Consider the following 27,394-nt stretch of genomic DNA (forward strand, 5'->3'; position numbering starts at 1 on the left):
GAGAAAATATTATACTGCAGATGTTGCAATATGTGTTAAGGAAGAAAATGGAAGTTTAGAGAAATAAACCTCTTTGATAGCACAAAATGGTGCCTGCAGTGTGAAGCTCCTGTGAAGGCACAGTCATTTTTTGCTGAAAATGACTGAGCTCTGATAACCTTATAGAACTCAGCCACCTCACTATCAGATATGATAGATGAATCTTTAAAATAATAGCAAAAAATTACTAAAACTTAAGAATTTAATAAGGCAGACATTTATTATCTGCCAGATTAAACAATGTAAAATATTTTACATTGTTTGTAAATTGTGAATAATTTGTACTGTTTTAGTGAAATGCTGCATTTTTTTCCATTGTTTCCAAATGTTAGATGATATATACCAAAGAAAAAGGTATACTCTTAGTTTAAATAAATTCTAATAAAAATGTTGTTGCAAAGTTTTTAGTTTAAAAAAAAGAAAAAAAAACAACTTTATTACTAAATTAGTTCATTATGCAAAAAAAAAAAAAGCTTTTATAACAAATTTGCAGGGTGTGATTTGAAGAAAAACATACTGAGGAATGTTTTGACTGACTGAATCATGGAACTAAATTCTGTTTACATGCTGCTGATATCAGTCAGTGTAACAGGTAAAGGAATAGGAAACAGTACGTTTTCTCTTCTGTCACATAAAGCAAGAAAGAGTTCTTCAAGAAAATGTTATGAGATATTTAGCAGAAAATGTAAAAGACCTATTCTTATAAATCACATTACTTGATAGTAAATTGTGGCATATTAACTATATATATGGTTCATATCATTCACAGTATTCTTGTCCCAGTATAGAACCTGTCTTGTTTAATGGTTTGTTTCATCTGAAGGTGTTGAACAATACCATATAATAAAATTACCGCTTTTAGATATACGAACCTCTTAAGTGTCAAAGCTTGCAAGAGAGGATATTCATAGTTCTGAAACAACAGCAGTCCACTTCTGCAGCTCAATAGCTCTTTTCATACCTGACATCTTTAAAGCTACAGAACAAATTCTAATAGTCATTAAATGAAGTTAGACCCACTGTTACAACCGAAGTTACAACACAGTCTAATTGATATAATAGAGGAAACTGTGAAAGGCAATAAAAATATACAACATGTTGTCTCTCCCGGTATTGGCCCATTTAATTAAGCTGAACAAAGAATAACACTCCTTCCAGATGCATCCATCTGACTGATAATTCCTAGTAGTGCTTTATCTACAATTTTGGATTTTTTTGGGGGGAAAGCATTTTTAGGGAGAAACAAACAAACACATTAGTAATTTTATAATGCCTTATTACCAGACATAAATGGTGCCTCTGCAAGAAAGATAACACTGTGTGAGTGCAAATGCTGTCAGTTTCATTAATCCTCTGTATTCAAACTTATATAACTTTGAAAACCTTTGAACTGCCTTAAAAGATAATCCCTGAAACAAAGTGATTAAAATATATTGACAATATCTTATTTCTGCTAGAAATACTCATTCTTTTTCACTCTGTCTCTCATACTGATTGGCATCTGCACAGGAATATATCCGAGGAAGCTGCTCATATATTTCAACAGAATTATTTCACACTACTGTTCAGACACCTGGAATCTAAAAATATACATTCTAAACTTCTGAAAACTTTTTTTTATCTCATCCTTTGGGAAACCTTTTTTGTTTTGTTTTGTTTTGTTTTGTTTTGTTTTGTTTTACCATGAACAGTCTATTTTAAGACAGAAAATGTGGACCCACACCATAGCTGAGTTTTGCTCCTGTATAAAATTTTGCAATGAGATTACATCAGTTATATGCAACTATATACATGAAATATATAACTAATGATATATATAATAACAATAAGTAAATAATTTAATTTCATTAAAATAATTATATAAATATCATTAAAATAATTATATAAATAATTATGTACATTATATGCATATATATTCTTTCGTATAGTATTTGATTTATATATATAAATTCTTTTCTGTTAGGATGAACTCAAGTGGACGCCAAGTCCTTATGCCATACATGTGTGAACTGATCCAAAACAGCATTCAAAACAATACATGCGCTGACATACCTAAGCATCTAGGGAAGCAATTCTACTGAGAATAGATCCCCAGAGCTTATAATGAAAAATCTTTTTTTGAATATCTCTAGTTTTCTGGCTGTCAGCAGCAATCAGACAGATTGTCCCCTTGTATGCAACACAGATGAGACTGCACCTTGAATGCTGTATTCAGTTTGGAGGCCCTCACCACATGAAGGATACTGAGTTACTTGAGCCTGTGCAGAGAAGAGCAATAAAGCAGATGAAAGAGCTAGAAAAAAAAAGAAAGGTCAGCAGCTAAGGGAATTTGGGATTGTTTAGTCTGGAGGACTAAATGAATGGTATCCTCGGCTCCATCAGAAGAGAGGTGGCCAACAGGAACAGGGAGGTGATTCTCAACTCTGCCCGTATGAGAGGGTACCAATAGAGGAAAGATGTGGAGGTGTTGGACGGGGTCCAGAGGAAGGCTATGAAGATGATGAGAGGGCTGGAGCACCTCCTCTACAAAGAAAGGCTGAGGGAGCTAGGCTTGGAGAAGAGAAGTATGCGAGGAGACCTCATTGCAGCCTTCCAGAATTTAAAATGGGTTTACTAACAGGAGGGGAATCAGCTTATTCAGGAAGACAGTGACAGGACAAGGGAGAATGATTTTAAGCTCAAGTGAGAAAGGTTTAGATAGGATGTCGGGAAGTTCTTTACAGAGATACTGTTGAGGTGCTGGAACAGGCTGCCCAAAGAGGCTGTGGATTGTCCGTCCCTGGAGGTGCTCAAGATCAGGTTGGATGGGGCCCTGGGCAACCTGGTCGGCGGCCCTGCCTGTGACAGGGAGATCGGAACTCCTTGATCCTTGGGGTCCCTCAACCCAAGCCATTCCATGATTCCATGACTCTGTAACTAAACAACTATCTGAAAGGAGTTGACTGTGAGGAGAGTGTTATTTTCTTTTCTCACGTGGCATATGATAGAAACTGAGGAAATAGTTTCAAGTTGTGCCAGGAGATATTTAGACTGGATGTTACGAAGAATTTCTTCACAGAGAGGGTAGTCAAGCACTGAAATGAGCTGACCAGTGAAGTGGTGAAGTTCCCATCGCTGGATATTTATAAGAGACATGTGGTTGTGGCACAACTGGACGTGGTTCGGTGACCCCAGAGATTCAGTAGATCAGGTTGGTGGGTGGACTTGGAGATCTTGAAGATCTTTTCCAATAGATGATTCTATGACTCCATGGTTCTATGAAAACTAGATGAACTATTAGGCACAGAGGGCTGTGATCAGTGTTGCAAAGATTCTTTGGAGGTTGGTAACAAACAATTTACCCCAGGGGTCAACATTGGTTTACACCAGGGGTAAAAATATCCCGCTTTAGCTTCTTCATTAATGATCTTGATTATGGGACATAGTGTACCCTCACCAAATGTGCAGACAACAGAAAACTTGAAAAAGTGTCTTTCCTGTGCAGTTCGTGGTAAGGAACCTGTTTTAGTAGTGAGGTTGGGCTTGACAATCTCCAGAAGTCTCTTCCAACCCCTACAATTCTGTGGTTCTTTGATTCTGTGTCTGATATATCACAGGATTGTGCTGCTATACAGAGGGATTGGGACAGGCCAGAAAATTGGCTAACAAGAACCTCAGGAAGATCAATGATGTGAAATGCAAAGTCTCACACCAGAGGAGGAACAGTTTCACGCACCAGTGCTGGGATCTACCCAGCACTGAAGAGAAGGAGTTAAGAGTTGTGGTGGACATCAAATGATATAAGAGCCAGTAATGTGCCCTTGCCACACAGAATTGCATTAAGCAAAGTGTTGTAAGTGTATCAAGGCAGATAATCCTTCCCCTTTATTCAGCACTAGTAAGACCACACCTGGAGTGTCCAACTGAGCACCTGGGTTGAACTAAATGAAAAGTTTGACATGAGTCAAAAGTGTGCATTTGCAGACTGGAAGGCCAAGTAGACTATATCTTGGGCTACCTCAAAAGAGGGATGTCCATCAGGGAAAGGGAGATAACTGTCCCCCTTTGTGACGCCCCATCTGGAATATTGTGTCCAAGCCTGGGGTCCACCCATACAAGATAGACATGGAGCTGTTGGAGTGAGTCTAGAGGAGGTCCATGGAAACTATCACAGGGCTGAGAACCTGTCCTATGAGGAAGGGCTGAGAGAGTTGGGCTTTTTCTGCCTGGAGAAGGCTCAAGGGAGACCTCATTGTGTCATATTAGGAGGTAATTTTCGACTCAAAAGGCAGTGAGGTACTGCCACAGGCTGCTCAAAGAAGCTATGGATGTCTCATACCTGGAAGCAAGGCCAGGTTGGATGGGGCCCTTGACAGGCTGACTAGGTAGGTGGCATCTCCTCCCATGACAGGGAGCTTGGAGCTCGATGATTTTTAAAGACCTTTCCAACACAATTAATTAAATGATTCTGTTATTCTGTGATCTTCAGAGGTCCCTTTCAACTTTGACCATTCAATGATGCTGTGGGGAAAAGAAACTTTTTCAGAGTTTTCCTTGAAATATTCTGTAATTTCATGTATTTTGAACATCACAATATTCAGGGTTTCTCCTTTACCGAAGATTCAGAAAGTGCACAGGAAAGGTTTATTATCAAAGGAGATGTAATCTCTATAGATAGAAAAGTGTAAGTGTACTTCGACGTGATTGTAACCTGTTCTAGTAAGTGAAATATTCAAACATATTAAAAAACAAAAAACAAACAAACAAAAAACTATATTTCATATTACATCAAGAAGAAACAACAAGCTTCTGAATTTTTAAAGAAGAAACATCCACAGGGAAAGTGCAACAGTGTATAGGCACTTAACACATCTACATGAGACATACTAGAGGTACCTACTTAGGATCATCACATATTTGCTCTCTCCTCGTGGAGAAACAGAACTTTGTCAAACGCATACTACACTAAAAGTAATATGTGGTCTCAGAAATCTTCATATTTAAAAGCTTTTCACTTTTCAACTTAAAAGTACAGAAAAAAATCCTAATCAGTTGCAGATGTCTTCCTTTATAGTCTGCTTTCTCATCTTCCTTTCCTCTGACCTTTTGTAGCTCTTGATGAATTTTCCTACTTTCCTTAGAAATCTCATCTACAGGTTATTTAATCTTAGCTTTGTTAAATAAAGCTGATCACTGTGTAAGATACGAAGGTATGTCTTTTATAACATAAATATATTTACATGAATTCATATTTACAAGCTGCTCTGAAAAATAAATAGTAAATGAACTTCATATTTCTGTGAAGTATTATTGTCGTTTATATATATATTTATATACAAATATTCAAAAACATAGAAACAATGTTTCACTTTCTAGTTTGAATAAGTCAGTGTAGCTTTCTTCACTTAAACTTGATGAAATTTTTCATTAAAAAAAAACACAAAAAACCTAAATTATGCTCCAAAATAATTAGCTGACAAAGAATAATCATCATTTTCCAAATAGTTTTTGATTTATTTAAATAAGTCCTTCAGGTTGTGGTCACAGTCAGTTCCACAAGATGAGTCTTCTGTCAGGGGTAGATTTTTGCAAAACAGTGAGCAACAAAAGACAAAGTATAGGAAGTTCTTGCAAGTTCACATGGAAGATTTAAATAATATTTACATGTTTTTAGATATTTTGTTCTTGGAAGAACACTCCTCCTCTGAAAATTAATTTTCTTGATTATGTCCACCAAAACAGTTAAAATACTTTGTCATATATACTCCTGAAATACATATCAGTGGAAAGATGATTTACAAGGATTTTTAGAAGTTTGTATTTAGTAATCACAGTATCTATATTATTAACTGAGACCATACAGATCTGTTGCAGGGATAGGAGCAATCACAAAGGTATTTCTTCATTTTCTGCTCCAAAGCATATTCTACCAGTTATAAAATTCCTTCAATTATAAAGGAAATTGCAAACTGTATATTGATAGCTATATAATAAACTATAAATAATATAATACCATGTTTCCTGTTTCCCCTGAATTTTTACATTAATTGCTTGATGCTATGTTATTGGGATAACAGTAGACAAAAAGTAGTGGGATCTTCTAGTCAAGATTGTAATAAGATGTTATACATACCTTAGTACTAATTTTGGAATACAATATGACATCTTTGTTTACTTTATGGTCTCTGAACATTATAGAAGCCTTTTCTTTTGAAGATGAAAGCATGTGTTTTTTTAGTGAAAAAAAAATGATATGTTGTAGGTAAAATTTCTTTTAAAATGATCTCTTTTCTGGAAAAGAAAGAAAAACATTATATTTGAAAGAAATATATGCCTTACTATAAATGCATATTTCTTGGATTTAAACTTCTGCATTTTACAGTGTAGTGGAATTACTGAGGAAAGAAACTTCACCAAGAATACAGAAGTTATATATATATATATATATAATAAATTATGTAATAAAAATGTAAATTATTATTTATTGAGAACTGAATGAAATATTGAACTAATTTCTTAAATACATTTTTCCCAGTTATTTGTAATCTATGATCTCCACTATCAACAATGCCTTACATAAAATTTAATATACAGAATTACGTAAGACTGCATTCTATATCTGGGGGAAGGAACAGCAAGACTGTCACTTTGAGAGTATAAAACACATGTACGCACAAAAAAAAGTAATCATTGAAATGGTCTACCTATCCCCACTCTGATTCCAACAGCAGCCATAGGAGAGAAAACAAGCATGACCAGCTCCTCCTCAAGCTCTCCAATAGCCAAAACCACTACAGACTACAACCTTATCCGTTCTTTTGATAATACATCCCTGGAATTTTTGTTTCTGACCTTGTCTAATCCCTTTTTACACTGCCTAATCTGAACTATCTTTATCCACAGCACCTCGAGGAAGCACCATTCAGTCTCTGTGTGAAGAGACTATTTCTATTACCTGTTCCAAACCTATCTTGTTTTAGTTTCAAGAAGTATCCCTGCTTTTAGAATTGAATGACAAGTTTTCATTTTCTTATTATCTTAACAATTTTGTAAACCTTGGTCATGCACTTTTCCATACCATGCTGTATGTGCATGTATGTAAGTTCATGTATGTAAGTGTATGAAAGTGCAGAATGGTCACAATGCTCTTTATCTTTCTACAGCCTGAGCGGGAACTGCTAATTAACATGAAGAAGTACACAAGGTTCCAGAAGCTTCATTCTTGACGGGTGTACTCAAAGAGTAGCTGACTCATACTGTTCCACAGAATGTACTAATAACTGATTATTTAATTTAGCTAAGAGGGATGCAATTTTAAATTATAATTTAATTGAAGTGGACGTCAGAGTATGTGCTAAGGATGTGGTTTTAAGTTTTCATGAATCCTCAGGGATACAAGCTGTTGTCACTCACAAAAGCACAGATTAGTATTTACAGTACTTCAGTAGTTCCACTGATTAAGCTTCTTTCCATTTAACACTAAAAGTAATATGCAGGTGTCTAAGAGGAGAGATTATGCGTTTATAGCCCGTATACTAAAACACAAAGCCAGTGGTATGAACCTTGAATGCCAAGCTCTGTTCCTTAGACTATTTATGCACTGAAGTAATCAAGAAAGAAAATACATTCAAGATGAGGAATAGCAAACTGGATGCAGTTTTATTCCTTTCTGCTCATTCTCTTTCTGAGTCCGTAAGGTATCATCTTCTTTTTATCAGTGCCCTCAGGTCAGTCCAAAGGACACAGACTGACTGTCCCACCACTGCTAGATCCTCCCCCATACTATTCTTTAGAGTTGCCTTGGAAGCCTCTTAGGAGACAGGAAAGAGGTGTTTTGATATTCTCAGGGCGAAGACATGTCATTAGTTATTTAAATCTGGGAAGGGCAGTATGAAAGATTGCCCTCCAAGTCAGTGCCATATCCTTCTGCAGGAGATTTCAGAGTGAAGGAAAATTCTTCCCTAGCAACGCTTGCTCTTGCTATTCTGGTTTTTCTTTGAGATACTCTTTCAGAGTGGTATCCTTGCACTGTTTTTGTTTTCAGATTCAGCCAATTAGGCACAGTGTGCACATACCCTAGTACACCTCAGTGTTTACCCCATTCTGGTAGGGGTCAAGTTTAGAAGCTCAAATCTGGGAACAGTGGACAGATTTGTTTCCCCCAGTTTTTGACATTTCACAACACCCTCATAGGTCATGGTAAGAAAGAACTTCCAGAGTAAGTTGTCTTATCACAATAGTTTTGATAACGTATTATTTAAGGATGCTCGTTTCTTTATATAGAAAGCTAAAGGAACTTATAATGACTGGCTGAGATTTAGACACCTAACATCAGTGACGTGCGGAAATCAGACCCTATAGCCAGTAAGGATATAGAGAAAGCATGTGTTTATTGGTGACGCGTGTACACCCTGGTGCAAGGGGGATCACTCCACCTAACTTGCACACCATCAGGAGAAATCGTGCTATAGATATAGGTCAAACTAATACATAATCAGTAGTTGACAGGAATTTGGATACACATTCATTACATTCCCAAGAGCCCATTAGCATGCAGTCCCTCCCCCCCTTGCACGTGCATAGTAGGTCATGATGATGAAGGCTCGTAGTCTTCCTCGCAAAGGCTCGTAGTCTTCCTCACTGCAAACTTCTGACCCCAAAGGGAGGGGCATCCCCCGAAATGGTTTCAGCTTGCCCTGTAGACATCTAATCACCTCCCTGCCAAATGTTTTCAAGCTGCTCTCCATTCCTTATCTTTATGGCCTTCATCCTCCTTGTTATTCCGGACCTAGTGTCTGTGAAAGTGCTTGGAATCCCTTGTTTTCTAACACTCTCTACCTAAACTACCTCTATTTGCCTCTTATTTTTACTTTGTGAAGCTACTTTCCCTTTTCTTGCTGTGAGGCCCTTCTCTCTATAACTGCAGGGTCCTGTTCTCACTCTTCATCAGGATGGAAGAAACCCCAAGGTGATAAAATTTGTCTGTTGCTGTATCTTGCTTTTAAGATATCTAAAAACTTTACTACAGTTAGACCATACATTTTAAGCCTTTTGTGAATTACTGGCTTTCTATTCCAGTTCTACAGCATTTGTTAGTATTATTAAAGCTTGTCAGAATTTCTGAAAAGCTCTTTTTCATTTTTTATTTATTTTTTAATAAATATACAACTCATATCAAAACAGGATTTTTGTAGGAACAATTAATTCCTTAGGGCTTTGTCTTTCACACAAACTCTTCCGTTCCAAATTATGCAATCCCTCATCAGTATTAATTAGACCGTAACTATACTCAAGAGCACACAAGAAGTTCAAAGGGGCTATTGGTCTTTCTAACAGTACAGGGAGGTTAAAGCTGCTGCTGGTCTAAAGCAGGAAGCTTGATTTAAGCAGTTCACAATGTTTTTTTTTACTCTGCCCATTTGCAATATTTCTATGCTTTCTCCCTCATTACCAAGGTATCAGACTGCTTCAAATCCTCCATGCATTTATCCATTCAGCATGGCTCTGAGGTAGGAAACTTAGAGGAGCAATTAAAGGAGGCTTAGAGTGCTGTGCTAAAGGTATGTAGGCAGCTAAAGATGAAGGTAGGTTCCTAGAGGGATTTTGAAAACCACTTATGGCTAGAACTACAGAGGGACTTTATGTCTGAGAGACTATATATCTAGCTGTTATTTTAGGTACTGCTGTCCAAAAGCAATTTGAAAGCTCTCTGTTTTTTTCAGGTTTTTAAAATGGATACTACTTTTGTATTTACTTTCTTTGCTCTGCTTTCCTCCTGTTTTCCTTGCTTGGCCATTCTTTCTCCTGCATTCCCTTTAAGATGCAGTCTTTTCGCTCCTCTCTCTGCTTCTCATTCCCGACACTGCTTCCAAGGGGCTGTTCTAGCCCCTTGCCCCTCAGTGAAAGAAGTTTAATAAATTGACTTTTCAAGGCTAATCCATATTCAAAAAAGCCTTGAGGGCCACAGTGGTGGTGCTACTTCTGTTAGACTATACCTTAGGTAAGTCACTTACCCCATAAACTCCATCTAGCTCCGACAATGTGTAATTCAGAACAACATTTATTCTTTAGAATCATACAATCATAGAATCACCAAGGTTGGAAAAGACCCACAGGATCACCCAGTCCAACCATCCACCCATCACTAATAGTTCTCATTAAACTATGTCCCTCAGCACAACGTCCAAATGCTCCTTGAACACCTCCAGGGTCAGTGACTCTACCACCTCCCTGGGCAGCCCATTCCAGTGCCTGACCACGCTTTCAGAGAAGTAGTATTTCCTAATGTGCAGCCTGAACCTTCCCTGGTGCAGCTTGAAGCCATTCCCTCTAGTCCTATCATGAGTTACACAAGAGAAGAGGCTGACCCCCAGTTCACTACAACTTCCCTTCAGGTAGTTATAGAGAGCAATAAGGTCTCCCCTGAGCCTCCTCTTCTCTAGACTGAACAATCCCAGCTCCTTCAGCCACTCCTCATAAGGCCTGTGCTCCAGACTCCTCTCCAGCTTCGTTGCCCTTCTCTGAACATGGTCCAGGGCCTCAATGTCTTTCCTACAGTGAGGGGCCCAAAACTGGACACAGTACTCCAGGTGCGGCCTCACCAGTGCTGAGTACAGGGGGACAATTACTTCCCTGTTCCTACTGGCAACACTGTTTCTGATGCAAGCCAGGATGCCACTGGCCTTCTTGGCCACCTGGGCACACTGCTGGCTCATGTTCAGTTGAGCATCAATCAATATCCCCGGGTCCATTTCCACTACACAGTCTTCCAGACACTCTGCCCCAAGCCTGTAGTGTTGCCTGGGGTTGTTGTGGCCAAAGTACAGGACACGGCATTTGGTCTTGTTGAATCCCATCCCATTGGCTTCAGCCCAGCTATCCAGCCTGTCCAGATCCCTCTGCAGGGCCTCGCTACCTCCAGGCAGATTGATACTTCCAGCCAGCTTGGTGTCATCTGCAAACTTACTGAGGGTGCACTCAATGCCCTCATCCAGGTCATCAATAAAGATATTAAACAGGACAGGCCCCAGCACCAACCCCTGGAGAACACCACTCTTGACCGGTCGCCAGCTGGATTTAACTCCATTCACCACCACTCTCTGGCCCTGACCGTCCAGCCAGTTCCTTACCCAGCCAAGAGTATATCTGTCCAAGCCATAGACTGCCAGCTTTTGCAGGAGAATACTGTGGGAGACAGTGTCAAAGGCTTTGCTGAAGTCTAGGTGGACTACATCAACAGCTTTTCCCTCATCCACCAGACGGGTCACTGGATCATAGAAGGAGATCAGGCTGGTCAAGCAGGACCTGCCCTTCGTGGACCCATGTTGGCTAGGCCTGATCACCTGGTGTCAGGCAAAGGTAGTGTTCCTAAACTGATCTGAACTTTGGATAGTTTATTGAAATTGTTAGGTAAGTTTTTCTTTTATGGTTTATATTCGCTTCAGGTAAAGTCTGCTGCTGAATATAAAGTCACAGGTACAAATAAAAAGTAAAAATAATACAAGTGCTTTATTTCTGGTGGTACAAATAGCAATCTTTCTGGTGACCAGAGATAAGACTTGAGAGATTGGCATAAATCTGAACCAAAGGAGGTTCATGTTAGATATTAGGAAAATGTTCTTCACCAGAGGGAACTGGAGCAGGCTCCCCAGTGCAATGGTCACAGGCCCAAGCTGCAGGGCTTCAAAATGCATTTGAACAATGCTCTTAGAAATAGGGTTTGAATTTAGCATGATCCTGTGTGGAGTCAAGAGTTAGACTCAATGATTTAAGTGGGTCTCTTCCAACCCAGGGTATTCAATAATTCTCTGATAATTCATTCAAGATTTCACAATGTCTTTTATGGATTATTTAGGTAGTTTTGCTGTAATATTTTTGTCGCCTGTTTTTTTTTGTTTGTTTTGTTTGTTTTGTTGTTTTTCTAGCAACTTTTCTTTTTTCTCTGCTTAGTTGAAATTAAAACATCTGACTACTTAGTAGACGGTAGTGTTTGATATTGACTTAATTTATGTTAATTTGTGATTTTTTTTGACTGAATATCAAATAAGTGATCAGAGTTATGAAATTATTTTTAAGAAAATTAAAGACATTTTCCAAATGTTCAATTTCAATTTAAAATCCTCTTGGTTAGGTGCAGTTTAACCTGTATATATGACTGACAATTCACAAAAAAAATGTATACAAATCTAAAATCTGTGCTATATTATAAAAACTAAATATTATTTATGGACTGAAAAGTAAAGGAAAATAAAAGCATTTACTTCTTTATGTGGAAATATATGTCATGGTTTTGTAACTTCGCTATTGGTAATATATAATATTGATTATATATACAACCCATGTAAGGATAATCCCTGAAAAATAATTTCGTCTGTAATTGTGTAATTGTGGAATACAGATATGAAAATGGTCTTATGCAAACTTTGAGTGATGCTACACTAGATTCTCATCCTTAAGGAAAAGTTTTAATCAAGATTGCTAAAATGTTACTTTGCTACTTTTTTCTTTAATTTTTTTTCCCTTTTCCTTTTTTCTTTCTTTCTTTCTTTCTTTTTTTTTTTTACCTGGTATATTAGAACCAGTTAAACAATTGCATTTCATGATAAGGTTATAATGTTGGATTATAATATTAACAAAAATTATTGGTGTTGAAATGGTATGAAATTTTAGAATTCTAGCAATATCTCTGCTATAAAATATGGAGACTTTGTGGTTAGGTGCTGGGGTTTTTGCTCATCCTTGCATTAAAAAAAAAAAAAAATACTGCAATTCACGAGGTCAACAAAACCAAATGTTAAAAAAATGTTTGGTTCAAGATTCAGGCTTTTTTTTAGGGCGAAAAATTCCATTAATAAATATAATCTATACAAGAGATGTTAACACTTTTTTTTTCCTATGTTCAAATTGCATTTATTTTGGCAATAATTAATAATCTGTGAATTAAAAGAAAGTTGGTTTGATCAGTGTTTTCCCTCACAAATCAAACAAGTAAATAAACAAGAAACACCACCAACAAAAGATTTTAAAAGTAGTCAAAGGGCAAAGGTTTCCCCTACCTTTGAATAGTTTATCTCATTATCACTGAGATATGATCACTATGATCTTGGGAAAGGAAAGTTTACTTATACCAAAGCTGTATTCAGTTAAGGAAAATCTCGCTATTAGAAATTTTACATTATTTACATCACTGTAATGTTGCATTTACATTTGTAATGGTTAAGAGAAAAGTCTCATCCTATTACTGACTTTCAAATCATATTAAAGAATTTCAACTAGTCCAACATTGTACAAAACTAATAAGATGTGATAGAAAGTTAACAGTATGATAAGACTTTCATATCACATTAACCCAGGAATAACACTGATACATGTTCTATTCACACTCAGAATTTGTTTACACTATACACAAAAGCCTTGCAATTTTTACTATTGAATTATTATCATTATTGTTTTCTTTTTCTCATTAGAATTGTTATTGTATTATTATTATTATTATTAATATTTAATAATTTATTCTGGACTAATATTTATTCTATGAGTAGACTCCTGAGATTTCAGTTATAGTAAATTATTGGCTTTATGTTTTCCCTTAAATTGATTTTAAGCATATCAGGCTAAGTATTCAACTTAAGCAATGCAGGTTGTGAAGGGTCAGGTAAGGAGTGAAAAATAAGTTGAATCATCTCCTGCCATCCTGTCTTTCCAGCACATCTTAGTTTCGACAGACTCAATATGTTATGTATAGGAAATCCTCAGTTATTAGGTCATCCAGAATGTTTGGAGCTATTTTATTTCCTTTGGCATTTTAACTGGGGTACCTCTGTGATACCATAGGAATTCTGTAGAACAAGGATATAACAAAGAGTAATTGAACAATTTCTTAAAGATGTTGTAACAAGCAGTCTAGATATGAATATGCTTTCTGCAATGTTTTTAAAGTAAGACTATACAATTTGAAATTTTCTTTTTCATCTTGGATCCTTCTTTTGTTCCTTCCATTTTCAACAGGCAAAAAAAAAAAAAAAAAAAATCTATCAAAGTATTTGATTAACCATTATTAGTTTGCAGTTCCATGACTGTAAACACTCTTCCATATCTCTTAGATATTTATCTTCTACTTAAAATGTTTTACAACTTCAAATACGCATTTATTTATGTTATTAAAAGCTATTCTTGTCTCCATGTGCATATGCAATTCAGACCTTCACTGGAAAATTAAAAAAAAAAAAAAAGAACCTATTTCCTGCTGTTTTCCTTGGGAATCAGTAAAATTAAATGTGACATACATTTCTGAATGATGATAACAGATGACATAGCTGAGTGTATTTGTAAAATAATGAAAATTTTTGAAGAAAGAAATGATGAGTAATGCCTTAATCTGTTTTAAATGTGCAGCTGTGCAACTTATTGCGTGATTCCTTGCCAGATTCTTTTCTGGGTTTTCATATCGTTAAGATTATTGCCACAGTTTTTAATCATAAACCCATTCTTAATTCTAAATTTTCTTTTAAATCTCTGTGCCACTGTCAGTGCATTATCTTTGAAACATTTCTCATCTGTCAAATTGATTATTGCTGCAGATAGTGAAACTGATAGAAAGTTTTGACATTTCCGTGTTGGATTTGGGTTTTCAATTTGCTTATTTTTATTTTTTAGCTGTTTATTTATTTTATGTCTTTAAATCTTATTCATCAAGCATTTTCTGCCTACTTGTGTGTGAATCAGTTCTGGAATAACATATCACAATTTGGCTATGCTAAGTGGATGATGATAAATTAACAGACTGAATGAAATTTCATTTGACTTCAGACTGTATCTGTTGACATTTCTTGGGTATTTACTTGTTTTGTGTAGAGAGAAAAAGAAGAAGAAATAGCTAACCATAAAAAAGTCAAATTTTCAAATAATTTCTATTTCTTGCTACTTCTGAAGTGTTCACTTTAGCACTGATTACTTCTGAATTCCTTCAGTTTTTGCCTAAATTAAATATATTAATTGTTACTTATCATATTTCAAAAAAAAAAACCTTGTCCGTTGCATACAAAGAAGACTTGGGGTATATTCTTTAAGATAAAGAGGTTATTTGATGAAACTTCAATCATAAAAGCCTGTACCATACTGTTTTAAATTGCATCTATACTCTGACAATTGCTGATAATTACATCAAAATAGCTGCTTGTTTGCATGTGAGCAATCAGTCATATCTTCTCTATTCTGAAAAGTGCATACTGAATTCTGTTTTATTACTTATTAATGCTCAGACAAACATTAGAGTCCCACTGGTCAGATGAATTCAATGACTTCTGCTACCAACCCTTACATCTGCAAAATTAAATGTAAAAAATTGTCTATCTTTCTCCAGTATTAGGTTGAGGCTATTAGATATTTATAGGATTCACCCAAATGCACATATCTCTTACTTGAAAACTAGTTGGAACTAGTCCATTATCTCTTATGGACACTTTCTTCCTTAATAAGAGAGGAAAACCTACAGTTAAGATAACCAAATCTTAAGCACACATTCAAAGAAATATATGGGTTGGAGACAATGTCTGGAGGTCACCCAGTCCACTGTTCTTGTTCAAAACAAGGGCTAACTCCAAAGATAGATAAGTTCATTCAGCTTAGTTCTGAACAGCTCTATGTGTTAAACATCCATCTTGAAAAACCTGTTCCAGAGTTTAACCACCCTCACTGGGAGAAGAATTGTCTGTCTGTCCTATCTGAATATCTCTTTTTTGCAAATATGATCTCTTGCACTTACAGAAAGTGTAGAGTGTTTCTGAGTGCTATCTGCTATGAGGAACCCTTGGAATCTGGTAGAAAAATGGCATTTAAACTCCTCTGGGCCTTTATCTTCTTCAGTGTAAATAAATACCACTTTCTCAGCCTGTGTATATCAGAAGATTTAGTTCTCCAGTAAGTTTACCAACACTTTGCCAGACTATTTCCAATCAGCCCTTGCCACTGCTGATTCATTTCCAACATGAAAGGTCCTCTGGGAATACCAAGTACCATTCTATAAAGTTCCTTTCTTATTCCAGCACTCTCTAGTTTTCACTGAACCTTGGTTTATGCTATGTTAGGTGCAGAACTCTGAATTTGTCTTTGCTTAACTTCATGAAGATTTAGACCCATTTCTGAAGCCTGTCAAAGTATCTCTAAATGGCAATTCTGTCCACCAGCATATTCCCATATGCTTTTCCCCCAGTTTGCAGAGAGTGCATTCTGGTGTGCTGCTGTCACCACTAATGAAGCAACTGAACAATGTCAGTCCCTGTATACATCACTGATGAAATAATTCTTGTAGCAAGTAAATGGTTGGACTTTGCATTGTTGATCCTCTCCTTTCTTTTTCAGCCGATGATCTAGCCATTTTTTCACTCACCAGTTCACACCTCTGTAACTTTTCAATGATTATGCTATATGTAGATCATGTCAAAACCCTGGCTAAAGTAAAAGTAAACATAAATGCAGTGCTCTCCTCTCACTCACACAGCCAGTTATTTCAGCTGTCAGTAAACAGCCAGAGTGAGGCAGTTCTTGAAGAATGATGAAATGGGAGCTATGGGTACCTGTAGTGGTGGCAGGGCAGTACCATCACTGACAGGAAGCCTTCCATGGCACCCAGTGGTGATAAGGTGGAGACAGGGACAGGATCCTGCCACCACAAAGTAGTTTTAAAGCCAACGATAGTGAAGAGTTAGATCTGAGGTTGAGCTGAGGAACACATGAGATCAGCAGGTACCATGCTGGGCAGGTTCAGCAGAGACAAATGCTCCAGGTCTGAGCTGAAACTGGGCTCCCTGGATCCACTAGCACAAGTGTGTAGAAGTCCCAGGGAAGGCTGGACCGGGCCTCCAAGGGCCCTGACTCCAGTGCTGGTAAATACAAAACACATTCTGGAAATTTCTTCATGGGTATTTATTCCCATAACATTCCAGAGACTAAAGCAATGCTGGATAGACTACAACTCTCAGAATCCTCCTTCTCCTTGAAGATGATCTCAGTACTTGCTCTTTTCTTGTTAAAAAAAAAAAAAAAAAAAAAAAAAAAAAAAAAAAAAAATCCTTTGCTGCCTCTCATATCTTTTCAAAGAAGACAGGAAGTGATCTCAAAAAGCATTTCCATTCTGATGTGTCCTGTCCATCCCCACAGATTTCCCTTTAAATTTAGCCAAGTAGTCCCTAACTTCATCTGTATCATGGAGGACTATTTTCCCTAAACATCAGTGATAGGAACTGAGATGATATAATCTTAAGGCAGAAAAGACTGAGTCAAAGAAAGCTCAAAACCCCACAGTTTTTTTATTCTGTGTGTGTGTGTGTGTGTACTTTTTTAGTTTCCAACACACAATATCAATGATGTTCCTTTTTCTACTAATGAAATTATGGAAGACTTCTTGCTCACCTTCACATCCAAAACAGTCCCAACTCTTTCTGCCCCAGTTCTTTCTGAGCTGTGTGATTCCATGGCAAACATGTAGAGTCTTGCACAGCGATCCTGAGCATGAGTAGACAGACCCCAAGGGAGATAGGTAAGATGACTGCAAAGCTTATTTGAATATTCAGGAGTTTGATGCACTGGCTCTTAATTTTCTTCAACAAGCTTGGCCCTTCTGAAAGCTGAGGGGTTTGGCCCACTAATTGCTTTCCTCACTTTTCATATCTTAATATCCTCTTGATTACCTATTTAGAACCCAGCTGCAGCTGCCACTGACTATCACATTCTCAACCAGTTCTTCTGGGGTGCCAGGTCAGGAAGAGCTCATCCTTTAACCTATTCATCCAAAATCTACATCAAAACCAAACATAATTTCAGAAATCTCCTCGTCTGCTTGTACCATGCCTTGTTGTCATCCCAGCAGATGCCATGGTTACTAAAATACTCTGTGAGGTCAAAGGACTACAATTGTGCAAGTATTTTTCAGTTGCTTAAAAAAGATTTCATTGAACTTATTTTCTTGATTGCTCTTTCTCTAGCAGATGCCCACCATGCATGATACTCCCTTTAGTTTCTTAGCTGATCCTGACGCTAATACTTTTACTAGCTCTCAAAGTGGTGAAATGTATGTGAGTGATAAATAGTTGTAACTAAGATGAAAATAGCTAACATTGTGTGAAAAAAAAAAAAAATGAGATGGAACTGCACTTAGACATCTACTTAAAAAGAACTGCTGACAAGTAAGGAACCATAGGCAGCAATGAAGCTAAACGTTGAATGAAAGTGTACTATTCTCATGGCATATTCCTGAGGACAGAAATTAATGTCAGCTGCTGATATTCTAGACTAAATATGCTGTCAGGCATGTTTCTTTGAGAGGCTTGTCTGGAAAACCATAAATGGACACAAAGTAATTTTGTCTACTGTGTGGACGAGTCTAGGGTACACTAGGACTCTGCCCTCTAAAACTGAAGATAGGACATTTCAGTGATACAAAAGCCAGTGAAGCTGTAGCTACTGCTGTGAATATATTATGGAGAGATGAGTATCTAGGCTTGATGTGACAAGGTTTTTTAGTTCTGGAGTAGTTTTCTGAAAATATAATACTGGCCTGGGATCAGAGTGAGTAAAAACTGAAGGTTACAGGTATTATCCATTCTTGCGTTATACTGTGATACTGTCCTTGAGAATTAATAACTGAAATGTGAGATGAACTTTATTTCATCCTGTGCATAGAACAATCTTTACTGGACAAGACGATATTTAAAGCTTGACTTCCTTTTTGGAGAATATTTATGTATGTATTTTTGTTTATTTTCTACCATATATTTTCCAGCAATAAAACATTATATTTGAGTTTTGATCAAAAGTCTGTTTCCAAAAATATTGGAAATATGGTAGATATTGGAGATCTAAATCACTTTTTTTTTTTATACCACTCTCAATAATTAAACATGAAACTGGTAGTCATATCAAGACTGCAGTGTCTGAGGGTAAGTTCTGTTGAAGTTTTGCTAACTACTGTAGTTGAAAATCTCAGTTTTTATCTAAAAAAAAAAAAACACAAAAGGAAAAGAAATAAACCTTCCCTCTCCCCCCAAATTAATGACATGAAAGGAAAATTAAAAAAAAAAAACAACCACACACATTTTCCAATCAACATTTCTAAGACAGCTCACGTTCTTGAAGAGAAAAAAAACAAAACAAAAAAAAACTTGAAAAGGAAAACCTTGATGTTTACAAATTTTGTATGCATGCATCTGTATGACCAAAACCAATAACCCACAGGAAACACAAATGAAGAGTAGCAATAAGAACTTAATTCTAGGACATGTCTTCAGAGTTGTTCTGTAGTTCCTTTTGTTCCAGTCATCTCAATCTGCTTCTTTTCTTCTGGTGTTACTATTTCAGGGTAAAGCAAAAAGAAAGTTCAAAGAAATAATAGTTTGAGAAGTACTGAATGAGAGAAAATAAAATAAAAGTGTGGGTTTCATTTGTGGATTTTTTCATTTAGTAAGCCTGACAGAAAGGGGGAAGAAAGAAAAAAAAAAAAGGCAAAGTAAGGCATAAGTAAGATTGCATCAGTGTTGTGATCTTGTACTTACTATAAGATTGTTCAGTGGAGTTTTGCTTCATCTTTCTGAATTTGTATTATGCAAAATAAAAGAATTGTTACTGAAGACCCTCTTGACCATGGAAAGCTAGCGTGCTGGCATATTTATAAAGATTTAAGTGTAAAATGTTCTGCTGACTTAGCATGGCTGACTGCTGAGAGTTGACCTCCAAAATGCACATCCTCGTGTGTTTTCTTGCAATATTGATAGAGGATTGTGATGTAAAATTGAGGAAAGGCAATATCAAATGACCTAATTTGTCAATTACTTATTGCTGTGAGATATCTTTGACAGCAGGCCTGGGAATATATGGGATTAATACAGAGAGCAGATGAATCCCATACACTGAGTTATTTTCAATGATACATTTTATTGGAATTCACATCAGAACCATCACAATGGTAATCCATAACCCACAATATGCCGCTGGTGAAGCCCATGCCCGGAGGCTACATCAATAGCTTGTTACATGAGCCTTCGGTGCTTACTCACCCTGCTAGTGTGAAAATGAGAACTGTGGGGTGAATTTTAATAGCTTCTGTCAGGCCTCTTAGGACAAGTGTTTGTATGACTGCACTGGCTTCTCATTTATCCTTGCTATCACCACCTATTCATCTCCCTCCTGGCTTTGAAGGTGAAATCCTTGATTCTCCTTCATCAGAGCTGACAGCAGCTCCAAAGCTTTCTCACTTATCCTACAAAACTCTCTGTTCCACAGCACTGAAACATTATTTCCTCAGGAAAAACAGAAAATAAAATGGAGCAGACTTTTTTTTTTTTTTTTTTTTTGTCTAGGAGTACCATTAATATGGTGTGGTTTTCAAGGTGATAAGGCATTTAATCCTTTTTCTTTTCTGTTGTTTTGACACCGACATAGATATTCGCAATATTAGTTTACAATATTTAGTTTACATGGAATATTTACAAGAGAAATGGCTTTTGATTTGTGGATTCCAATTTATCAAAAGCTATACCAAATTTTCATCATTGGGTGATATCTTCTTACAAAGGTTGAACTTGAAGTATTTTTAAGAATTGCTCTATTTCAAGAAAGAACTAGTGTGTTTCTATTAGCCTGTACTATACAGATGATCAAATTGGATGATAGCTGTTGTTGTCTTTTGGTCTTGAATATTTGAATCAATGTACTCTGGGAGGAATTGCTTATATTTCTGAAACACAAAGAGTTTTCTGCTTGACACATTCGTAAAAAGCAATATTTGTGCCATAGGACATACACTGCAGACCCTTTCCAAACTTATTCTCCATGTCATTCATACTGGCTGAAACTTGCTTGCTGAATTTCTATGCTTAGTAGAAGCAACAAATAACTTGCTCTACCCTTAATGCTCAATCCCAGAAAAAAAGTCTTCAATTTGGAGGCTGTTCTACACACCAGCAAGCATGATCTCACTCTCTTTTATTTTTTTTTTCTTAATTAAGCATTTCAGAATTTTATCCTTTATTTCTTCTTCATACTTACTGATATTAATAACCACTTATCTGTCTTGGATGTCAGATAATAACTATGTTCCTCTTTTGTCTTTATTCTACAGTCAACTCATATTTAGGATGAGCTTCTTTGAGGAGCTTTTGAAAGTTAGATGTCCATATCCACTGATCCTCAAATGATTAATTGGATTTGCTCAGCTACCATCTAACTTTCATTCTATACCTTCAAGGCAGTTCTTCCAGCACTTCTAAGCCATATAAAAAATTCTTGCTGAACTAATTACCTTTCAGAAGCATGTAATGTGTAATTGCAGTGATATTTCTTGTTCATTTGAACAGTAATGATCATCTTATCTATTGCCATCCTATGACTATAAAGTTATACATGTATATCCATATGTTGGAAAATATGCTTTTAACTCATATTTGCACATTGTATGGAATTTTCTGTGTTCCTGTTTCTGCATGTTGCCCCTTGTTCTACTGCTGCACACCACTGAAAAGAGTCTACCCCCATCAACTTGACTCACACACTTTAGATATTTATAAATAGTGATGAGATCCCACAGTGATTTCATGCTAGAAGACAATCAGTTTGCCAAGCAGAACTTATCCATGCTAGTTTTCCTGCTCACCTTCTCCTTCTTGTGAGGCTGTAATGTTTTTTCCAGGGACTGTAGCAAGGCAGACTAGCTTGTCTCTTTTCAAACAATCCTTCTTACCCCTATAAAGTATAGAGAAAGCCTTCTGCCTGTTTGCAGGGATCTTCCCGAGTCCCTGTGATCTCCAATTTGGACACTGAGAGTGTGATTCTGTTTCCAAAATTTTGATTTCTAGTGATATTGTGTGCACTGTGTACTATTCTGATTGTCTTCTAGCATCACTTCATTGATCCTGTTCTGTCTGTTACTCTCATATAGATATCTCATTTGTCCCAGACATCTCAAATGGCACTTAGCAACTGAGTCATAGCTTTCAGTAACTGTGCTCAGACTTCCCATAACCCAACAATTTTAAGCACTTGAATACTTAAGCCCTATTAATAAATACAAAGAACAGATTTTCCAAGGTTGTTACAGGAAAAAATTGAACAGCTAAATTCAGAATATATATATTCTATTTACACTGAACCACAGTGAAGCTTCACAAAGAGTTTTGTTTTCAAATGCACATCCTGAAGAAGATATATTTTAATTCTAGTCTCTGTATCACTGATTATATAATATGAAATAAATGAAGAATAATGTTGAATCAATTCTCGGTATTCTTAGATAAATTCTCTAAGCAGTAATCTAAAAATTTTATAGTCACAGAAATGAAAAATATTATCCTATGTCGTTTTCTTTTTTTTTAATTTAGGTTCCATTATTCATTTTTCAGTCTAACATCTTGGCCATGAAAAAGTAGTTTTGCTTATATGTATTAAATGCTTATGTAAAATTAAAAGGCAGCATCTTTCTGTGGAGCTCGCAACGCATTTGCAGCAGCATTCAAGTTCATCTAAGATATTTTTCCCACTTTGACTTCATCATTCTTGGTCTATGATTCTGCACATTTGGTGTTTCCTAAATGTTGCTATGTATGTACTGATGTACTGAAATTTTAATAAATTCAACACATTCTATGGACTGTTAGGTCCCGCTTTGCTACAGGCAAGCTTTGCTTTTTTCCTGACATATGAAGACATCAGCTTCCAAAATAGTTAAGCTCCTGAGATTCAAAGCTCTTGAGCCACAGAAAATGATCTGTAATCAAACATCCATCTTTGGAAGTTTCCTGGGTCATATGTCACTTAAGTGTCTTGTGGAAAATATTAAATACATCTGAAATAACTTTTCTTTATCTCCAAAAAAGAATTTCCTTTTAATGAAACATTGAACACGTTATTACATGCTTGGAAAAGAAGCATAATTAATAACTTGGAATTTTCCTAATGTTTTCAAGACATTTAGTTCTGCATTAACTGAGTTTATTTTGTTATTTAGTCTCCCATCCTATTACGATGGCTACTTCCTCACAGTTAAAGAAAAAAAAAAAAAAAAAACTGTTTTGTCTTCTTTCTTGTTCTTTGAACATATTTGTTTTCCAGAAGTTTCTTTTCTAAATATTCTTTCAGTGCAGATGAAAATGTCAGTTCTCAATTCCTCTTTTATATATCCACACAACCTTTTGTCGGTCTTGGATCTCTGCTGTACACAGGCTTTCTAAATGATTCTTTGAACTACCTGGCAGGAATGCAAAGACTTCATTTCTCAAAGTAGTATATTCTACAATTTAAGAACTATTGATCTTGTTATTTTGAACTACAATATTTTTAGTGATATATCAATAAATAACATAAGCAGTTCCTTGAATTTCAAGGGTATATCCCTGAAAAAATAGTCAATACAGCCCCTCAAGTCAGCTGAATAAAATGTGGATTCTCTGTCTTTTGGCTGATGCATGTAATTTTAGCATCAGTCTCTGTAGCCTTCTGTTATCTTATACTATCTGTGGACATTGGCCTTTTTCAGTGCTTTACTTTATGACAAGGATACACAATGTTACATGGATACTTAAAGAGAATCCTTCTGGAAAAGAATGTACTATTGTCAAGGGTTTCATCTCTATGTAGAGCAGGAACAGATGATCTGGACATTATTTATTTTATTTCTCTACTTCCAAGCCAGACAGCTTTTCAGGCCTGCCAATAAAAATCCAACAGTACTTGTATGTTCACAATTAATGGGAAAGGTCACCATCTGTCAGAACAGAGAAAACCTCTTCTGTGACTTTACAGACTTTTATGAAGATGACAAGAAACATAAGCAGCTTGTTTTGTTTTTCATTTGACATGGCAATCATCAGTTACCAGTGGCTGCAACTTATTTAATGAACTGCAAGTCACAACCACCATGCAATGTCATTCAATAATCAGAGTAAGCTAAGGAAAATCCTGTACATTAACATTACAACTTTCCAGGAAAAAGGAAAAAAAAAAAAATCAATGAGGAAGTTACAAAGCAAATATGTTTCCACAAAGAACTACTTCTCTGGTCAAGAGTAGATGACTTTTTATTAGAATCATAGATTAGAATCAGAGAATGGCCAGGGTTGAAAAGGACCACAATGATCATCTAGTTTCAATTCCCCTGCTATGTGCAGGGTTGCCAGCCACTAGACCAGGCTGCCCAGAGCCACATCCAGCCTGGCCTTGAATGCCTTCAGGGATGGGGCATCCACAACCTCCTTGGGCAATCTGTTCCAGTGTGTCACCACCCTCTGTGTGAACAACTTCTTCCTAATATCTAATATAAATCTCCCCTGTCTCAATTTAAAACCTATTGCTATCAACCCATGTAAACAGTTATTCTTCCTCCTTTTTATACACTCCCTTCAAGTACTGGAAGGCCACAATGAGGTCTCCCCAGAACCCTCTGTTCTCCAAGCTAAACAAGCCCAGTTCCCTCAATCTTTCCTCACAGGAGAGGTACTCCAGCCCTCTGATCATCTTAGTGGCCCTCCTCTGGACTCGTTCCAAGAGCTCTACATCATTCCTGTACTGGGGGTCCCAGGCCTGGACACAGTGCTCCAGATGGGGCCTCACAAGAGCTGAGTAGAGGAAGACAATCACCTCCCTCTCCCTGCTGGCCACTCCTCTTTTAATGCAGCCCAGAACACAGTTGGCTTTCTGGGCTGCAAGTGCACACTGCTGGCTCATGTCCAGCTTCTTGTGTACCAGGACCCCCAAGCCCTTCTCCGCAGTGCTGCTCTCAAGGAGATCTTCCCCCAGTTTGTATAAATATCTGGAATTGCTCAGGCCCAAGTGCAGCACCTTGCACTTGGCCTTGTTGAACCCCATTAGATTCTCATGGGCCCACTTCTCCAGCCTGTCCAGGTCCCTCTGGATGGTCTCCTTTCCCTCCAGTGTATCGACTGCACCTCACAGCTTGGTGTCATCTGCAAACTTGCTGAGGGTGCACTCAATGCTCTTATCTGTGTCATTCGTGAAGATGCTGAAGAGCACTGGTCCCAAGACCAACCCCTGAGGGACACCGCCTGTGACCAGTCTCCACCCTCACACAGAATCATTAATCACAACCCTTTGGCTGCAACTAGCCCACCAATTCTTAATCCAGCAAACAGTCCATCCTTCAAATCCATACCTCTCCAATTTAGAGAGACAGATGTGGTGGGGGACCATGTCAAAGGCTTTGCAGAAGTCCAGGAAGATAATATCTGTCACCCTTCCCCGTCCAGCGATGCCATCACTCTATCATAAAGGACCACCAGATTGGTCAGGCAATACCTGCCCTTGGTGAAGCCATGCTGGCTTTCTCGAATCACCTCTTTATCTCATATGTGCCTTAACATAGCTTCTAGGGGGATCTGCTCCACGATCTTCCCAGGCACAGAGGCGAGGCTCACTTGCCTGTAGTTCCTCGGGTCTTCCTTTCTCCCTTTCTTAAAAATGGGAGTAAAGTTTCCCTTTTTCCAGTCACCGGGGACTTCACCAGACAGTCATGATTTTTCAGATATGATGGAGAGCAGCTCAGCAACCACATCAGCCATATTTCTCAGAACTCAAGGATAGATATCATCTGGTCCCATGTACTTATATACATTCAATTGCATGAGGATGTCTCAGACTTGTTCCACTGTTAGAGTGAGACAGAATCTGCTCCCCACACACTTACCTAGAGATTCAGGGTCCTGGCAGGCCTGGGAAGCTTGCCCACCATTTAAGACTGAGGCAAAGCACTCATTGAGTACCTCAGCTTGACAGACAGGAATCCAGCTCTCATCAATGAACATAATATAGAGTAAGATTTTGTATAATATGAAGTTTTTTAAATACTCAGGAATCTTTTTCTGTTGGGATATTCCTAAGCAGCTGGAAATCTTTCAAGTCAACAATTGCATAAATATCAGTCACTGGGACAAGAATCAGTACTTAGGGAAATTTATCTTAAAATGACTAAGAAATATAAAATTCTTAAAGCATATGTTAGATGTTTTATTGAGGTCTTGAACTCATTCTGAGAATACAGCACATCAGATCATTACAATGAAACAAACATTGGTTTGTACCTGTCAGTGAAAAAGAACAGCAAATATAAAATGCTTGCAGGGAATCAGAGAATGTAATGAACATTTAGCTAAACGCAGTATTGTACTGTCATTGTTTTACTAAATGCATTCCTTAATCACTATTTGAATTTAACTGAAAAATTGATAGCAAGAATGCTGAGAGTATCTGACAGGTGGAAGCTTTTTGGTATCGAAACTGCAAACTGTGTGTGATATTTGCTTTCACAGAGGCAATTAGTAAATCTTTAATGTGGCTTAAGTCAACTATGAAACTGAAAAGTCAAAGATCTTAGCAGGGAACCGTGAAGATCTAGCTCAAGACTTCTGAGCTGCACAGCTGTCTTATAATAAAGGCTGACAGTTGCACACAAAACAAAGCAGAGTCTAACATAAGCACTTTGGCTGGAACAGGGATGATAGAATAATGGAGACCCATTTGAACTTCAAAGGAAAAGCAGAGGCAGCAATAGGGAATGAAGTTTCTGGGAAGGCCATTTTACTCAGCACCACCTGCAGCAGTAACAAGAGAGGGCTTTACTCTCTTGATGAAGAAATCAGCAGTGTTGTGGTGCAGAGGACTGGCCCTGGGTAACTTTGCTTGTGCTTGCATTCATCAACTTGAGTGGCCTTAATGGAGACCCTCTGGGGTTAGCATCTATCTGTGACACACACACATAGCCTCCAATGCAGGAGGTGTACGATTCCATATGGCTGAACCTCCAAAGAAGAATGTAAAAAGGCTAATTAAAAATCACTGTTTCAACATTTCATATGAAGCATACACATCTGTTAAAGACAATGTGTGACACATACAATTAAAGTACTTTTCAGAAATCAAGACCCAAAGGTGTAGTCTGCCCCGTCCAATTTCCACTAATTTAAATAAACTGCTGGTAATGCGGACTCTTCTAAACCTAACTACTCTAATGCTAATTGTTGAAGAAAGACATAACTTACAGGATTTCTAAGGGATGGTAAATGAACACTTTTGTAAACTTTTTTCACCCTCGCTTCTCAGTTTTTCTCATGGAAAGCTAACTGTAAGGTTATTTTGTGAACATGTCAAATAAATCCACACTCACATAATGTCCATGGTTCTTGATGTGTTTGACCTTTATTAAATAGTTCTCTCACATCACAATGCAAAGGTGATGAGGAATAAGATAATGAGCTAGGTTGTCATTCTGCCAAAGAGAAAAGTAAGAAAGAAATTACATGAAAAGCTGCTCAAGCATTTTAGATTCCAAAGCTTTTATTGTAATTCTTTTAACTCATAACAAACAATTTAATGTAGTTTG

The sequence above is a fragment of the Gallus gallus genome, chromosome 1 (genome assembly GCF_016699485.2).
Source record: "Gallus gallus isolate bGalGal1 chromosome 1, bGalGal1.mat.broiler.GRCg7b, whole genome shotgun sequence".
NCBI classification, from domain to species: domain Eukaryota; kingdom Metazoa; phylum Chordata; class Aves; order Galliformes; family Phasianidae; genus Gallus; species Gallus gallus.